Here is a 16933-nt window from a genome sequence, read left to right as displayed (position 1 = left end):
GCCTTGCTTCAGTCTGGGGTCTGCTAGCGCCTAGTATGCTGCCCACCCCATGTCACTGTGGGCCTCCCCAGAAGTCTCATGCCTTCTCCTTTATTTTGTGTGTGTGTGCGTGCACGTGAACATGTGTGAGTTCCCTTGTGGAGCTGGAGGAGGATGTCAGATCAGCCCCAGTGATCCTCCTGTCTCTGATCTCCACAGCACTGGGGTTACAGATATTCTTGCCCCATCTCATAGGCCAGAAGAGGGTGTTGGATCCTCTAGAGTCAGACTTATAAGCAGTTGTGAACCATCTGATATGGGTGCTGAGAACTCTAGTCTTCTGCAAGATCAGTAAACCTCTCTCTCTCTCCTCTCTCTCTCTCTCCCCCCCCCCTCTCTCTCTCTCTCTCTCTCTCTCTCTCTCTCTCTCTTCTCTCTCTCTCTGAGCAATACTGCCCTCCCATGCTTTTCTTTATCTCTGAGTAATTTGGGATCTAAAGAGGGCAGGACCAAGTTTCTCTGTGCCATGTTTGGAGCCCAACAGGACAGTAGCTCCTTCCCTGAGTCCAGGATGTAAGGTCCCATCCCCGGGTGTTGGCTTTGGTGTATAGCTATACAGATGCTAGGCCAAGCATCTATCAATACCCTATCCAAGGGGTTGGGGATTTAGCTCAGAGGTAGAGTGCTTGCCTAGCAAGCACAAGGCCCTGGGTTCGGTCCTCAGCTCCGAAAAAAAAAAAAAGAAAAAAAAATTCCCTATCCATGTGCCCTTTATGACCAGAGCATTCCACAGGTTACCCAGCAGGACCAAGGGGGGAGTGTTCTAACCGCCCCCCCGCTTTTTCCTCTCCCCTCTCCTCTCCTCCTCTCCTCTCTCCTCTCCTCCTCTCCTCTCTCCTCTCCTCCTCTCCTCCCCTCTCCTCTCTCCTCTCCTCTCCTCTCTCCTCTCCTCTCCTCTCTCCTCTCCTCTCCTCTCCTCTCCTCTCTCTCCTCTCTCCTCTCTCCTCTCTCCTCTCTCCTCTCCTCTCTCCTCTCTCCTCTCCTCTTCTCTCCTCTCTTGACCCATTGTACCTGAAGGGCAGAGCTTTGATTCAGAGCCAAGGCAGCAGGAGTGCATGAGCCTCCCTACCCCCTCCTCTGAAAAGTGCAGAGACTCTGCTGCAGATGTCTTCAAAGCGATGCGTTTAGGGCAGCTCAGGGCTCTGGGCCTGGGCTCTGCAGAGAGGCCTGGCCCAGGGAATGACCCAGAAGAATCCTCTGCAACTGAGAACTACATTCAGCCGAGTCTGGCAGCAGGTACAGGACACTCGAAGTTAACCAGGTCTGCCATCGAGGGTACATGGGCAGGGCAGCAATGGAGGCAGTTTTTCTTAGAAAATGCTTTCTTCTTGTGTGCATTTCTAGAAAAATCTTAAGGTCCTCCAAAAAAAATTGATCCTCCTAACAGCAGTGACATGGGGCATGGGTGATGAAGCCCTGCTTCTGGAAGCTCGTACATCGTGGGTGAAGGTAGAGAGTTAGGAATAGACGAAGATGAATTCAAGTAGTCAATGCGGTGCGCATCCCTGTAATCCCAACAGGAGGAAGGGCTAGCCTTTACCCCCATGTTTATACATATGGTATACATATGGCACATTGGGCTGGTGAAGTGGCTCATATCATATGCTGCCAAGACTGAGTTCAGTACAGAGAACTCATAGAGTGGGAGGAGGGAACAGAGTCCTGCAAGTTGTCCTCCGACATCTACATACTCATCATGGTCTGCACACCTCACTCTGCCCTCACCATCATAAAGAAAAAAGGGTAACTTTGTGGGAACCAGACATGAGTTCTAGAAGGAAACAGAATAAGGCATAAACGGCAAAGGGAGAGTCTTGGGATGTTTGTGGGGAGTCCTCTCTGTGCAGCTGACTTCTGAGGTGAACTCTTGAGGGATAGATTCCTGTAGGACAGAGACAAACTGTTTGTTGGGTTCCTGTACTAGAGAGAGAGAACATACCAGAAAGAGTGAGTGGTCTTGAGACAAAGTGGTAACAGCTATGAGGGAAATAGCAAATGGCCCAACCTGAAAGGGTTGGCTAGATGGTGATGAATCTGCTTTTAAAGGCCCAGGCTCTGGGTTGGAGGCATGGAGCAATGGTAGAGTATTTCCCTGGCAGGCATTAACATGCGCAGTCTGCATTTCCAGCTGGGAGCGCACACCCTATGGGGACATAGGTTTGCAGCATTAGGGATGACACCCGAGGCTGAGGTGGGGACTTAGAAGATATAGCAGAGTTTGCAGTGTTGACATCTTGACCCCTCACAGTGACTACAGATTAAGGAGGGACATACTAGCTTGTGTGCTCATTGACCAGCTGGCTTTCTCTCAGTGAGTTCATATAGGTCAGCCTTCTTTCCCAAGCATCTTCAGCCTTTGCCGTCTGTGCTGATGTTTTGCCTGGCGCAAAACCTCTTCCTGTCTGGGTCAGAATTTGCATAAACGGCAACATCAAAAGTAGCCTAGGTTGTCATCTGTGGTGATTATAGGCCGCCTACCTCACCCTGGGGGCACCCCTGCTCTGCACCTTCTACCTTGGATGTGTAGGGGTGGGGAGGGCTTCCTGGAGCACTTTTTGACTGCCCGTGCCTGGGTGGACCTGCTTCCTTCCATCGTGACCCATCCACCAAGGTTCTCAGTGATTTGGTACTCCATGTGAACAGTGGAAGGCCAAGATGCAATGTGGCCAGCCCTGGGTGGGGCAGGCACACGAAGGAGCTGAATAAGTGGGGGCCCACAACAGCATATCTGGGACGACTCCAGGCACAGACCTTCCTGACCCTGCAGGCTGGCACGAGATACTACTTACAGTTGCTCCTCTCCCTCAGTCACGTTGCCTTCATCCTAGCAGGTGTAATTTTTTCCTCTTTGTGAAGAAAGTGCTAAAGGGAAGACGGGACTTGAGGGAGGGCTGAGGACCCCTTCGGTTCAGGACAATCCTCATAGACCTGTGGGTGGTGACATGGCCAACTGCTTCGTACAGGGGCAGGAACTAAGGTTTGGCATATGTTGCTGAGTGACTGGGGTCTGCTGCTGAGTCTGGCTACAGAAGTCTGCCTCTCTGCCTGAAGACCCCAAAGTTCTCTTACACTGGGGCTCCTGGAGTTTGAATGTTGCTAGTCAGATTCTTTGGCCACTTGTCTGGGAGTTTCAGGCTTGGCTCAAATGTGACTCCATCCCTGTTCCCTAGCCCCAGCTTGACCCAAGGTCTGATTGTCTCTTTCTAGTGAGGGTGGATGTCTCTGGTGTGGGCTGAGAATCAATCAGGAACTGGTATGGCCAAACTGGGAACAACTATGAACAGTGGGACATTTCAACCCTGTATTTCAAACCCAGCAAGTGCTCAGATTATGAACTGGCTTTAGATTTTAAATTAAATTAATTAAATTGTATTTATTTAATAAATTGATTAATTTAAGTTAAATTTTGTAATAAATCAAGCATGATGAAGTAGGTACCCCTGCAATCCCAGCACTGGGAGGCAGAGGCAGGTGGTTTGAAGCGAGCCTTAGAACTCTTATACAGACTGGCTTTACTTCATTGGAGCTAGCTCACAGTTTCAGAGCTTCAGTCCATTCCTGTCATGGCGGGAAGCATGGCAGCCTGCAGGCTGACTTGGTTCTGGAGGGGCCAAGAGTTCTACATCTTGATCCAAAGGCAGCTTATGATTTCAGCTTCAGGGGATCCAGCCATATACATATTTTTAAAAATAATAAATTAAAATTAAATCATGACATAGTTGGGCATGGCGACATAGGTCTGTAATCCTAGCTCTAGTCCTGGCTAGTGATGTAGCTCAGTGGGTAAAGTAGTTGACAAATGGCCATGGACTTGATCTCTAGCAGTACATACGCCATGCCTAATGGCACATGCCTGCATTCTCAGCACCTGGGAAGTAGAGGCAGGAGGACCAGAAGTTCAGGGGCATCCTCGGTGACAGGAGACTCTGTCTAAACCAGTACAACCCCTCCCCTTCAAACACAGCAGAGCTGTCCTCTTCCTTCGCCCAAAGACCCTGTTAGGAGTCATCCGAGTCCCATCCTTGCATACCCCTCTTTCTGCTAGTTCTCTTTCCACCAAGTGTCCATGGAGCACCACTGCTAGGCCTGGCTAGGCCTAACATACATTAGTATCAGGGCTGGAGAGATGGCTCACTGGTAAGAGTGCACATTGCTCTTAAGAATGACCAGGCACAGGGCTGGGGATTTAGCTCAGTGGTAGAGCGCTTACCTAGGAAGCGCAAGGCCCTGGGTTCGGTCCCCAGCTCCGAAAAAAAGAACCAAAAAAAAAAAAAAAACAAAAAAAACAAAAAGAAGGACCAGGCACCCATCTTGGGCTGCTTATATCCCTGTACATCTCCAGCCCCAGGGGATCCAATGCCCTCTTCTGGCTTCTGTGGGCACCTGTGCTCATGTGTCTGACAGAAATAGAAACAGGCGTGTGAAATGCACCTGTTCCCTCACACCCGTCAAGCTGTGGCCTTAAAGTGCACTTACTGTGTCCAGATTCTCATTCAATGGACACATTAGAAAGCAGAGACTCCTGGGCTTGGAATAGTCTGGCAGCTGATATACTCATCACAGAGTCATCCAGGTTCTGGGTTCATGGATTAATTTCTTCCCCATATGCTTTGGTTTGTCTGCAGTCAGAAGCATTAACTTAACTGGATAACAAACTTGCATGTATGATAAATGAGAAAAAGGCTTCCTTTCCAGTCCTTCTCTGTCTCCTAGAGGGAACATATCCCCAGCACTCTGCAATGTCAAAAATCAAAAGACTGAGGATAGCATAGCCCTCCTCAGGAGAGTGTCCCTTCAATAAGTGGCATGTTGTCTAATTTTTTAAAAATTTATTTTTGGGGCTGGAGAGATGGCTCAGTAGTTAAGAGCACTTCCAGAGGTCATGAGTTCAAATCCCAGCAACCACATGGTGGCTCACAACTATCTATAATGAGATCTGATGTCCTCTTCTGGTATGTCTGAAGACAGTTACAGTGTGCTCATATAAATAAAAATAAATAAAACTTTAAAAAATTTTATTTAAAAAATTTGATTTTGACATTGCAGAGTGCTGGGGATATGGCTCAGGGGGGAATGCTCACCTTGACCCTGTAAGGTCCTCAGCTTCAGTCCTAGTTCCTCCACAGTGTCACACAGAATAACAGAAAAGGACTCACAGTTTTCTTTATTTTTATTGGATATTTTATGTATTTACATTTCAAATGTTATCCCCTTCCTCCCTCTCCTATCCTGGCTTCCCCTCCCCCTGCCTCTATGAAGATGTTTCCACTCCCACCTCAACACCCTGGCACTCCCTACACTGGGGAAACAATCCTTCCCAGGACCCAGGGCTTCTCCTCTTATTGATGCCGGACAATGCCATTCTTTACTACACATGCAGTTGGAGCCATTGGTCCCTCTGTGTGCACTCTTTGGTTGGTGGTTTGGTCCCTGGGCAGGCTGGGGGGTCTGGTTGGTTGATATTGTTTTTCCTATGGTGTTGAACACCCCTTCAAATCCTTTGGTCTTTTCTCTAACTCCTCCATTGGGAGACTCCTGCACAGTCTGGTTAGCTGCAAGCAACCTCATCTGTATCAGTAGGGCTCTGGAAGAGTCTCTCAGGAGACATTCATATCAAGCTGTCAGCAAGCACTTCTTAGCATCAGCAGTAGTCACTGGGTTTGGTGGCTGCATGTGGGATGGATCCCAGGTGGCCTTTCCTTCAGTCCCTGCTCCACTCTGTGTCCCTGTATTTCCTCCCGTTAGTACTTTGTTCTCCCTTCTGAGAAGGTCTGAAGCACCACACTTTGGTCTTCCTTCTTCGTGTGGTCTGTGGATTGTGTCTTGGGTGTTCTGAGCTTTGGGCTAATACCCACTCATCAGTGAGTGCACAGCATGTGTGTTCTTTTGTGACTGGGTTACCTCACTCAGGATGATATTTTCTAGTTCCATCCATTTGCCTAAGAATTTGATGTAATCATTGTTTTTAGAAGCTGAGTAGTACTCCATTGTGTAGATGTACTACATTTTCTGTGTCCATTCTTCTCTTGAAGGACATCTGGAGCTATTATAAAAAAGGCTGATGTGAACACAGTGGAGCATGTGTCCTTGTTATATGTTGGAGCATCTTTTGGGTATAATCCCAGGAGTGGTGTATCTGGGTCCTCAGGCAGTTCAATGTCCAATTTTCTGAGGAACCTCCAGACTGATTTCCAGAATGGTTGTACCAGTCTGCAATCCCACCAACAGTGGAGGAGCGTTCCTCTTTCTCCACATCCTCGCCAGCATCTGCTGTCACCTGAGTTTTTGATCTTAGTCATTCTGACTGGTTTGAGGAGGAATCTCAGGGTTGTTTTGATTTGCATTTCCCTGATAACTAAGGATGTTGAGCATTTCTTTAGGTACTTCTGAGCCATTTGGTATTCTTCAGCTGAAAATTTTTTGTTTAGCTCTGTACCCCATTTTTAATAGGATTATTTGGTTCTCTGGAGTCTAACTTCTTGAGTGTTTTGTATATATTGGATATTAACCCTCTATCAGATATAGGATTGGTAAAGATCTTTTCCCAATCTGTTGGTTGCCATTTTGTCCTAATGGCAGTGTCCTTTGTGTCCTTTGTCTTACAGAAGCTTTGCAATTTGATGAGGTCCCATTTGTCTATTCTTTTTTTTTTATAAATTTATTTTTTAAGATTTTATTTTATTATATATGAGTACACTGTAGCTGCCTTCAGACACACCAGAAGAGGGCATCAGATCTCTTTACAGATGGTTGTGAGCCACCATGTGTGTGCTGGGATTTGAACTCAGGACCTCAGGAAAAGCAGTCAGTGCTCTTAACCACTGAGCCATCTCTCCAGCCACCCCCCCCCGCCCCATTTGTCTATTCTTGATCTTAGAGCCTAAGCTATTGGTGTTCTGTTCAGGAAAATTTCCCCTGTGCCTATATGTTCGAGGCTCTTCCCCACTTTTTCTTCTATTAGTTTCAGTATATCTGATTTTATGTGGAGGCCCTTGATCCACTTGGACTTGAACTTTGTACAAGGAGATAAGAATGGATCTATTTGCATTCTTTTACAGACTGGACCCTTCCAGTCTCCATCTGTGCCCAGAGCTTGGCACAGCCTTTCGAACCCAAAACCTGCCCAGAGAGAGTTGGTCTCCCAGGACTGCTCTCACTCCTAAACCCACAGTTGAGATCCCACTTTTGCTCCACTAACTGTCCAAAGAGGGACCTGCCAGGAGCACACAGCACATGAACCGTGGTGCAGTCTGGGTCAGAACCCTTCCGGTCTCCATTTGCGCCCAGAGTTAAGGCATGTTGTTTATATAATAGAATTCCATACAGCAGTGCAAAGGCAGCAAGGCCTCATCTCAAAGCTAGGAAAGCTAAGTGAGGAAATAAAGGCTCAGAGCACCACACTGTATGGAGCCCTTCCTGGAAGAACAGGAAGGATAGATCTTCTCACTGCATGTATTCCTTTAAAGAGGCATGCAAAGTTTTTTTTTTGGTTTGTTTGTTTGTTTGTTTTTGTTTTTGTTTTTGTTTTTTTTTTTGTTCTTTTTTTCGGAGCTGGGGACCGAACCCAGGGCTTCCTAGGCAAGCGCTCTACCACTGAGCTAAATCCCCATCCCCGCATGCAAAGTTTTTACTTTCCAAACTTTTCAAAATTTAAAAGCATGCCCTTTTAAAGGAAAATAAAGTAGATAATTGTGGATGGGTTGCAGAGTGGCTGGAATGGGAGGATCAAGTGGGGAGTTTGTGGAGAGGAGGTTGAGGGAGACAATAAGAGCTAAAATTAATGGTCACTTGAGGGGTAGTGTGGAAACCTACTGCAATGGGAGCTTCCTAAAATCTATGTACATGTATGAAGGTGATCTAAATGAAATTGCCAAAGAATAGGGAAGGTGGAGTCCCAACTGGCCATCTCTTGTCACTAAATGAAGCTTTCAGTACTGAGATTGGGTTACATCTAATTGAGTTGTTAGCCAGAGGGATATCATGGGAACCTCAAAACAACTCAGTCTGCTGTCAAGAAAGTAGGATGCTCTCCACAAACTAAGAGCAAGGCCCCATTGCTGAAGACAGTGCCCACACAACCCAATGAACATGGAGAACTCAAGCTGGTGTCTGCATAGAGCCTTCATCCCTACATCCTAGTGTTTTGGTACACGAAGGTATTCTGTATGCTACCAAAGGAGAAATGTAAACAGCAGGCCAGTCACAAACCCTTTGATCTACAATGGTGTCCTGCCTGCAGGATATGACAGGGCAGGGTGGCACCAAAGCTCATGGGAGTGACCAATCAATGTCTGATTTGACTTAAGGCCACTCCACAAGATGGAGCTCATACCTACTTGGGTGACCAAGAACCAGATACTTTAGGGACCTAGGGTAAAATCAGTTACTACTGGTCTTAAAACAAACAAAATAATGACCACAACAAGTAGTGATGACGTGACTACTAATGACATTCTGCTGTACTCAGAGATCAGAGTCTCACACAGCCATCATCAGAGAAGCTTCCTGCAGTAGATGAGAACAAATTCAGAGACCCACAGCCAGACACTAAACACACAGTGAGACCTTGGAACATTCAGCTCTCAATCAAATCTCTCCCCCTTGGAGTTCAGGTAACCCTATAGAGTAGAAGGAAAAAGGATTGGGGGAGACAGATGGGGCAGAGGAGGGAGACCAGAACAAGACCCTCTAAATTAGCAAGAGCAAAGCTCATATGAAGTCACACACTGAGGGAACATGCACAGCGCTGACAGGGTCTGCACCAGATCCTCTGTGTGTACATTATGGCTTCCAGTTTAGTGTTTTTATGGGACTCCTGTGTGCAAGCAAGTGGGTCTCTGATTCTTGTATCTTCTCTTGGGCTCTTTTCCTTCTGTCAGTTTGTCCTGTCCAACTTCAATGTGATAGTCTTTGTTTTATCTTATTATATTTTATTGTTATATTTTACTATTCTCTCTTAGCATCCTGTTCTTTTCTAATGAGAGACAGAAAGGGGTGGTCCTGGATGGACAGGAAAATGGGGAGGAACTTCAAGGAGTAGAAGGACAGAAAGCTGTAACCAGGATGCATTACATGGGAAAAGAATCTACTTTCAAAGAAATACAGTATTTTTTTTTGAGAGCCTGTTTTAAAAAGCGTGTCACACAGGGTCTTGCTCAAGCCAGTAAGTGGGTCATTTGACTTCTCTACCTCAGTTCCCTCACAGAAGGAATGTAGGTGAGAACATGTATCTCACATGCGCTCGGCCTGCACATACTCTTCAGTGTATGAGGAGGTGGGTACCGAGGGGGGATTTTCCTGACTCCATGCAGGAAATGTGACTCAGTGGTTTTTTATTTCCTTTAAGATGTATTTATGTATTTATGAATATGGGTATTTTGTCAGCATGTATGCCTGCACACCAGGACAGCATCAGATCCTATGGGACTACAGTAATAGATAAATTTGATCTGCTATGTGGGTGCTAAGCTTGAACCCAGGGGCTTGAGAAATGGTTCAGTGGTTAAGAGCACTGCTTGCTCTCCCAGAGGTCCTGAGTTCAATTCCCAGCAACCACGTGGTGGCTCACAACCATCTGTCATGGGATCCGATGACCTCTCCTGGTGTATCTGAAGACAGCTACATTGTACTCATTGAATAAATTGTACTCATATGAATAAAATAAATAAATATTTACAAAAAGAATTAAACTTGAGACTTCTGGAAGAGCATCCAGTAAGCCATCTCTCCAACCTGCAACTCAGTGGTCTTGAACACTGTCTGGGACAGCGGGCGCTAAGCATGTAGATATCACCCATATGGAAACAGAGAGGCCTGAGCCACTCTTATCTCCTGTCCATACCCAACTTTTAGGACTGCAGTTAAGAGAGCACTTAGACAAGGGTTAGCAGCAAATAAAGAGGAGGCTGGACCATGACTTTTGGCTCATTCGCTGCTCTGCTTCTTGACTAGGGAGGCCTCTTCTAGAAGCTTCCATGCATTGTGGCCTCAGGAGTTCCTTCATACCTTCTCATGGGTGCAGCAACCCTGTTGCCTCCTCTTCCTGTGGACAAGATGTAGCTTGCAGTCACTGTGAAAGGAGCAGGATTTGTAGTATTAGTTGTATGTCTGTTTCTGCCCTGCTGCTGTGGAGTGCATGCTTTTATAGTAAGCTGATGACTAGAAGTGAATGCAGCCCCAGCTTCAGATGTGTAGAAACCCCAGCACTGACACTGGTTCTCCTGTCCTGACCCAGTCAGCTGTGTGCCATGTCAAGGGCCTAGTGCCATGGAGGTCCTCTTAATACTTGGACAGATCCCCCTCCCTTTCTCTCCCTCTTCTTCTCCCTCCTCTACCCATTGTAATTTTCATTTTGTGTTATTGAAGGTAAACTCAGGGCCTCACATGTTTGGGAAGTGCTCTACCACTGAGTTGTACTCAAGCTCATGGTGAAATAGAGTACTCACTCCACAGCCCGTGCTGTCCTGAAATTCTTGATCCTGAACCTCCTGAGCATCAGAACCATGAACCATGACACCTAGCTTAGCATCACCTTTATCCCATTGCTTTGGCCAGCTGTGCTGCCTGACTTCAGTTCCCTGCTGCCCCTAAAATGGACTGATGGCAAGAGCTGGCAAACTTTCTGTGTAGCACAGAGATAGACTGTTTGTGCCATGTGTGTGCCAGTAAAGTGACTGATTTAGGTTAGAAGCAACTTCGGGCATGCAGAGGTAAACAGGTGTGTCCCAATAAACCTTTATTTACAAAGAAAAAGCACAATAAAGGAAATGATGAACACTAAAAAACAATACCACCTCCAGAGTGGGAGGAAACGATCCTGAACAACACGCCTAATAAGAGGCTGTTTCTCTTTCCTTTCTGTTGCTCGAACCAAAAGTGACTTGGGGAGGAAAAGGTTTACTTGGTTTATACATCAGGTCACAATGTGTCATTGAAGGCAATCACAGCAGGAACTTGAGGCAGAAACCATGGAAGAATACTGCTTGCTGCCTTGCCGGGTAGATCATGGTTAGCTAGCTTTCTTTTTTTTTCTTTTTCTTTTTCTTTTTTTTTTTTTTTTGGTTCTTTTTTTTCCGGAGCTGGGGACCAAACCCAGGGCCTTGCGCTTCCTAGGCAAGCGCTCTACCACTGAGCTAAATCCCCAACCCCGTTAGCTAGCTTTCTTATACAGCCTAGGACCAGCCAGCATGGGAGTCCTGCTAGCCATAGTAGGATGGACTCTCCTATACCCATCGACAGCCAAGACAATCACCAGGCCATGCTGTAGGTCAATCTAACCTGAGCAGTCCCTCCTGAGACTCCCTCATCATAAGACTCTAGACTGTGTGGAGTTGGAGGTTAACAGTAACTACCTCAAAGGGTAATATTACAAGCATGTGAGGAACTCCTACAGTGCAATCGCTAATAACAGTTCACAATGGCAGCAGAGGACCTGAGTAGAAGTTTCTCCAAAAAGACACAAGTGACCAGGTTCGTGAAAACGCTTCACGGCGTTTATCAGGAAAATCCAAATTCAAACCACAGCGCAATTTCACTGATATCTGTCTGAATGGCTGTTAAAAAAAAACAAATCAAGGACTGGCAAGAACATGCTCTGTGCAAATATAAATATTTATAATATAAAGATAGTTGGCACAGCAGCACTAATAGAAGTGACACAGTTCATCCAAATCAGAATCCTCTATGGTCCAGCAAACCCTCCTCTTTCCTTAATTTTTATTTTTGAGACCAGGTCTCGTGGATCTCAGGCTGGCCTCTAACTCACTGAGTTACACATTAAGGATGACCTGGAACTCCTCATCCTCCTGCCTCCACCTCCTCAGTTCTGGGAATCACATGTGTGGACCATACCATGCCTGGCTTTATGTTTCTGAGACAGGGACTCGCCATGTAGCCCAGGCTGGCCTGGAACTCATGATAGTCCTCACTTTCCCAAGTGCTGGGAGCGTAGTGCTGCTGCCGTGTGCGACTGCATGCCTGACCACACTGTTTGCTTAAGAAGAGGAGGCAGAGCATCCAGGAGAAACTCAGGCAGTCACTCTCTACCCAGCCTGGCCGTGAACACTTTTGAAAGTCAAATGTCATTTCTAATTTACCTCTGGAGGGAAGACACATTTCCCTAGGCTCATTTGCCTACAGCTACTTACTAGGGTGCCTGGGGTCATAGGCTCTTCAGTGGCCTGAGTTTCTGTTTTCCACAGTGCTAATCCCTCTGGTTGGGGACTTGGCTGCCATAATGACCTCCCTTAGCCTGTGTAACCATGGATCAGACTCTAGCGCCCTCTGTGCTGCCCAGTTAGGAAGCAGCTGATGGCTGTTGGGTGTTCCACCTGGGTCTGGTGAGCTCGACAAGTCAAACACCCCACTCATTCTCCTTTCTCTCTTGTGTTATGTTCCACTCTGTTCCATTTTTTTAGTTTTTGTTTTACAACATAGTCAAATATAACTTAGGCTGGCCTCAAACTCATTACACAGTGAAGGCTGGCTCTTTACTTCTCAAATGCTGGGATTATGTGTGTATACCACGACATCCAGTTTTTGGTGGGGAGGTTATTTTTGAAACAGAGTTTTGCTGTATAACACAGGCTAGCCTGGAACCCACTGTGTGACTCAGGCTGTACTTGAACTTATAATCCTTCTGCCTCAGTTTGTTAAGTGCTAGATTGATAGCAGGCACCACTGTGAGACTTGGTCACAACATTTCATCTTTATGGTCCCTGCAGTAGCTTTCTTCTATGGCTACAGAGCAGGCTTCTACAGCAGTCTATTCAGAAGGTTTGCTGGTCTAGACATAGTGTCTTGTGCTTGTCATCCCTGGACTGAGAAGGCCAAGACAGGAGGACTGAGACTTCAAGACCAGCCTATACACAACAAGACTTCATCCAGAACAGCACAAGCAACAATAATAATGATGATGGCTTTGGTTTAAGTCAGCTGGGGAAACTGGAAGCAGAGAAAGCACAGGAGGAAAAGTCACACTGGCTCAAGTAGGGGACTCTGGAATGTGGTAGGGATTGAACGTCTGGAGAGACAGTGGGCACAGTGGAGCTTTGGGGTCAGCAACATAGGAAGCCAACATTTGTAGAGCAGTGTTTCATGATTGTAGTTACATAATAATCTCTGAGCCTCAGTCGCCAAACCTGCAAGATGGGATCATGAGCTAAAGGTCAAATGCTGGGCCAGAGCCCAGGGCACTGCAGAACCCAGGTGTTCAGGAAGGGGTGGAATGACGACTTGAGGCATGGAACAGAGCAAGGGCTTGATGGGAAAATGGGAAAGATTGAGAAACATCCAGAAGGTGCTACCACCCGTCAGGAAAGGGAGGTGGAAAGGCAGATTATGAAATGTTAACTTGTGTACCTCTACACCTAGAGGGCACCAGCACCAAGAGGGACCTACACATCCGCCATCCACGCCTTCTGTGGATGTTTTGAAATTACTTTTTAAAAATTTTAGATTTAGGGACTAGGGAGATTGCTTAGTGGTTAAGAGTCCTGACTGCTCTTCCAGAAATCCCGGGTTCAAGTCCCAGCACCCACATAGCAGCTCACAACTATATGTAAGTCCAGTTCCAGGAGATTGACACCCTCACCAATGCACATAAAATAAAAATAAATTATAAAGTTTTTAGATTTATTATATATATATATATATATATATATATATATATGGTGTTTTGCCTTTGTGATTATGTGTTTGTTACCCACATGCTTGCCTAGTGCCTCAGGAGGTCAGAAGAGGGTAGTGAATCTTTTGAACCCTTGTGGATACATTAGTTCACTTAGATGATTAAGCACAATCTCAAAATTCCTAACTTAACCACCTCTGCAAAACCCTTTTCCATAGATCTGACATAAGAGTTTCTGGAATATCATATGGGCATGACTGGGTGCTGTGAGATCTGGAGTCAGGGCCTTCTCTGGTCCCCACTGCATCCTCCTGACCTCCATCTTGCCTGGCATACACTCAGTAAGTAATTGCTGAATGAATGTATGGATAACATACATTATCCAATACGGAGGCAGGGGGATCAAGACACTGGCTCAGGCAGGACCAGGGGGGCGGTCACTCTAGGGGCTGGTGCTATGTGTATGGGGGGCTGGTGATGATCGCTGAGAAGCCAATCTGATTTGACGGGATTGGAGAAGGTGGCCAGTCCCCTTGTGGGCTCAGCCTGTCCAGGCCCACCCCATTGGTTTGGTCTGCCCTTGGTTGCTTAGTGGACAGGCAAGTGTACTTACCTCTCCTAAAGCCATGTTACCTTCTCTTCCCCAGGGTCACTTGCTTTGAAGTGACAGGCTAGATTAGTGAAGCAGCCCAGATATTACAAGGGGAACTGTGACACAGAGGCACAGAAGCTGTGGAGACACAGAAGCTGGAGGTCATACCCTCACCCTGGGGCTGTTCTTAAGGCAGCATGGGATGTTTTCCCTTTGATTACGATAAATGCCGAGTGTCAACTGTTTTCCAGGCACCTGCCAAGTGTAGGAATAGGGCAGGGGGTGGGGTAAGGCTCAGTAGACAGCAGTGTGTTTGCCCAGCATGGAAGCCCTGGGCTCAGTCCCCCAGCTCTGATAACCCAGGTGGAGATGCATACCTGACATTTAGGGTTCAGGCCACTCTTGACTTCATATCAAGTATGAGACCAGCCTAGTCTACATGAGATCCTGAAGCTATGGGGGAGGTGGCCAGGAGATGGGGACAATCTGGGAGGAGTAGGAGGAAGGAAAATGTGATTAAAATATATTGTGTATAAAACTGTCTTTAATGAAAAGAGACAAGGCCTCCTAAAGTCTGTATCATGTCACCTGGGGAATACCCAGAGCCTGGGAATTAGAGGGGTCAGCTAGTCCAAGGTCACTTCAGAAATAATGAAATGCTTCAAGAAAAACCTGCATGATGTTTGTTTGGGTTTGTTTGGTTTTAAATTTTGAAACAGCATCTCTCTAGGTAGTGCAGGGGCCAACTTCTGAGTCTAGAAATCCCCGCCTCCACCTCCTGAGTTCTGGGACTCCAGGTGCACACCACCATACTTAACTTTAGATGCTTCTTGGGTGAGGGGTCTCCAGTGGACAGGCCCACTCAAGCCTCTCTGTATGCAAGCTAAACCTGAGTAACCAGAGTCCTAGCTCATTATCTGGGGGACAGAAAACAAGCCACAGAAGCCAGGTGTCAAGTGGGCCGGGAGCACAAGTCAAGGTTACACCCTGGTGGAGCCAGGTTCCAAGAGGACCTATGTATGTATGTATGTATGTATGTATGTATGTATGTATGTATGTATGCATGCATGTATGCATGCATGCATGTATGTATGTATGCATGCATGTATACATTTATTATTTATGTTTATTGTGTGAGAAAGATGGTGTGACAGAACATAAGCCCATTCACAATCCACATGTGTAGGTCAGAGGCCTAGGCTTTAGGTGGGAGAGTAGGCTGCTAGGGGGTGGTGAGGATGTGGGACTAAGAAACCTTCTAGTGGCTCCATGTATCAGAGCTGCTGAAATGTCAGCCTCTCCCTCACTCTGCCCCACTAACTCAATAATAAGCTCCTGTCCTCCTGGGCTGAGAGGAGAAGCCACAACCCCTCCTCTCCATCCTAAGGGAAAGTTGACACTAAGCAATGTCACTGGCCCTAAGGGAGCTACACCAGGCAGGACTGAGCTTCCCCACTCCTTCCCTACCTCCGGCCAACACCATCTATCCTTCTGGTTTTTCTCATGTGGCTCAGCCTGGCCTTGAACTCTCTATGTAGGGAAATATGACCTTGAGCTTTTCTGATCCTCCTGCCTTCACCCTGGAAATTTTAGCTAGGACAAGAGATGAGCACACTTTTACCGAGGATGAACCACATTCTTATGATTAACAGAACAAGACTAATGGTGCCTGCCATTCATCAGCTCAGGAAGCTGAACCAGGAGGATCATGAGTTCAAGGCCTGCCTGGACTTGTATAGTAAGTTAAAGGCCAGTCTGGAAAACTTGGTAAGACCCTACCTCAAAATTAAAATAAGAAGAGGGCGGAGGATGTAGCTCAGTGCCAGAGTGCTTACTAGCTCTGGGTTTAATCCCCAGTGTGATAAAGAGACAAGGCAACATGGGCTTTAATCTCAGTGCATGGGAAGCAGAGGCAGGCTGATCAAACTGGATAATGAGACCCTATCTCAAACAGAAAGAGATAAAGAAGGAAAGGCAGGAGAGAAGATAAAGAAAAAAGAGCAATAAACAGGAATGGGCCTCCTCTCTGCCACAGGTCACCTGGATCTTCCTGGAGACAGCTCCATAAATTCAGATCTGTTCAGAATCCACCAGTCATTCAAGCCACTTACCTAGCCACCCACTTTTATTAAAAACCCAAATTGAAACTGCATCCTTGGCCCCATGAATACATTCTAAGGACTGTCATAGGGAAAGGAGATGGATCGAGGCTGTTTTGCTGGGGAGGGAAAGACTGGAGACAAACCATGTGTCTGGCAGCAGAGAGTACATTGAGCTTCGCAGCCACTAGGGAATAGTCTGCTGCATTAGCCTGGGAAAATGCATGTACATTGGAGATGAAATGGATGAAAGGATAAGAACCTGGCTTTTCACTAAGACATCATTGCAGAGGGGCTCTGGGACGCTGCGAGGCTGGAGGTAGAAGACGCCATGTTGCTTTTGTTTCTTCTCTGCTGATTGGCTTGTTTCAGAGGTACATTGCTTCTGAAACCTTAAAGGAAAATGCAATAAAATATTTTTAAACATTTACTGAACTAGGCTCTATGCACACTGCTGAAGCAGCTATGACTATTGAGGGCTGGTTCTCTCTCTCTCTCTCTCTCTCTCTCTCTCTCTCTCTCTCTCTCTCTCCTCTCTCTCTCTCTCTCTCTCTCTCTCTCTCTCTCTCTCTCTCT

The 16933-nt window shown here is 46.6% G+C and overlaps 2 long non-coding RNA genes across 12 annotated transcripts in view; one reads left to right on the top strand and one right to left on the bottom strand.

The window, feature by feature from the left end:
• The first annotated feature begins 818 nt into the window (after positions 1-818).
• Positions 819-16410, top strand: LOC120095007 (uncharacterized). The gene is made up of 4 exons (XR_015631395.1): positions 819-1275; positions 13885-14007; positions 15911-16025; positions 16294-16410. It is a non-coding gene; the product is annotated as an uncharacterized LOC120095007 (long non-coding RNA).
• Positions 8949-16933, bottom strand: part of LOC102547286 (uncharacterized) — a 38152-nt gene continuing 30167 nt past the window's right edge. For 6 of the 11 annotated variants that reach the window (XR_015631385.1, XR_015631382.1, XR_015631389.1 and 3 more), the window contains one exon: positions 16366-16749. This is a non-coding gene — a long non-coding RNA (uncharacterized LOC102547286). Of the gene's footprint in view, positions 10109-16365; positions 16750-16933 lie in introns of those variants that run through there. The other 5 variants (XR_015631386.1, XR_015631384.1, XR_015631383.1 and 2 more) reach the window with 2 other exon arrangements.

Source organism: Rattus norvegicus, chromosome 10 (genome assembly GCF_021556685.1).
Source record: "Rattus norvegicus strain SHRSP/BbbUtx chromosome 10, alternate assembly SHRSP_T2T, whole genome shotgun sequence".
NCBI classification, from domain to species: domain Eukaryota; kingdom Metazoa; phylum Chordata; class Mammalia; order Rodentia; family Muridae; genus Rattus; species Rattus norvegicus.
This window is presented reverse-complemented; position numbering and strand designations above follow the sequence as displayed.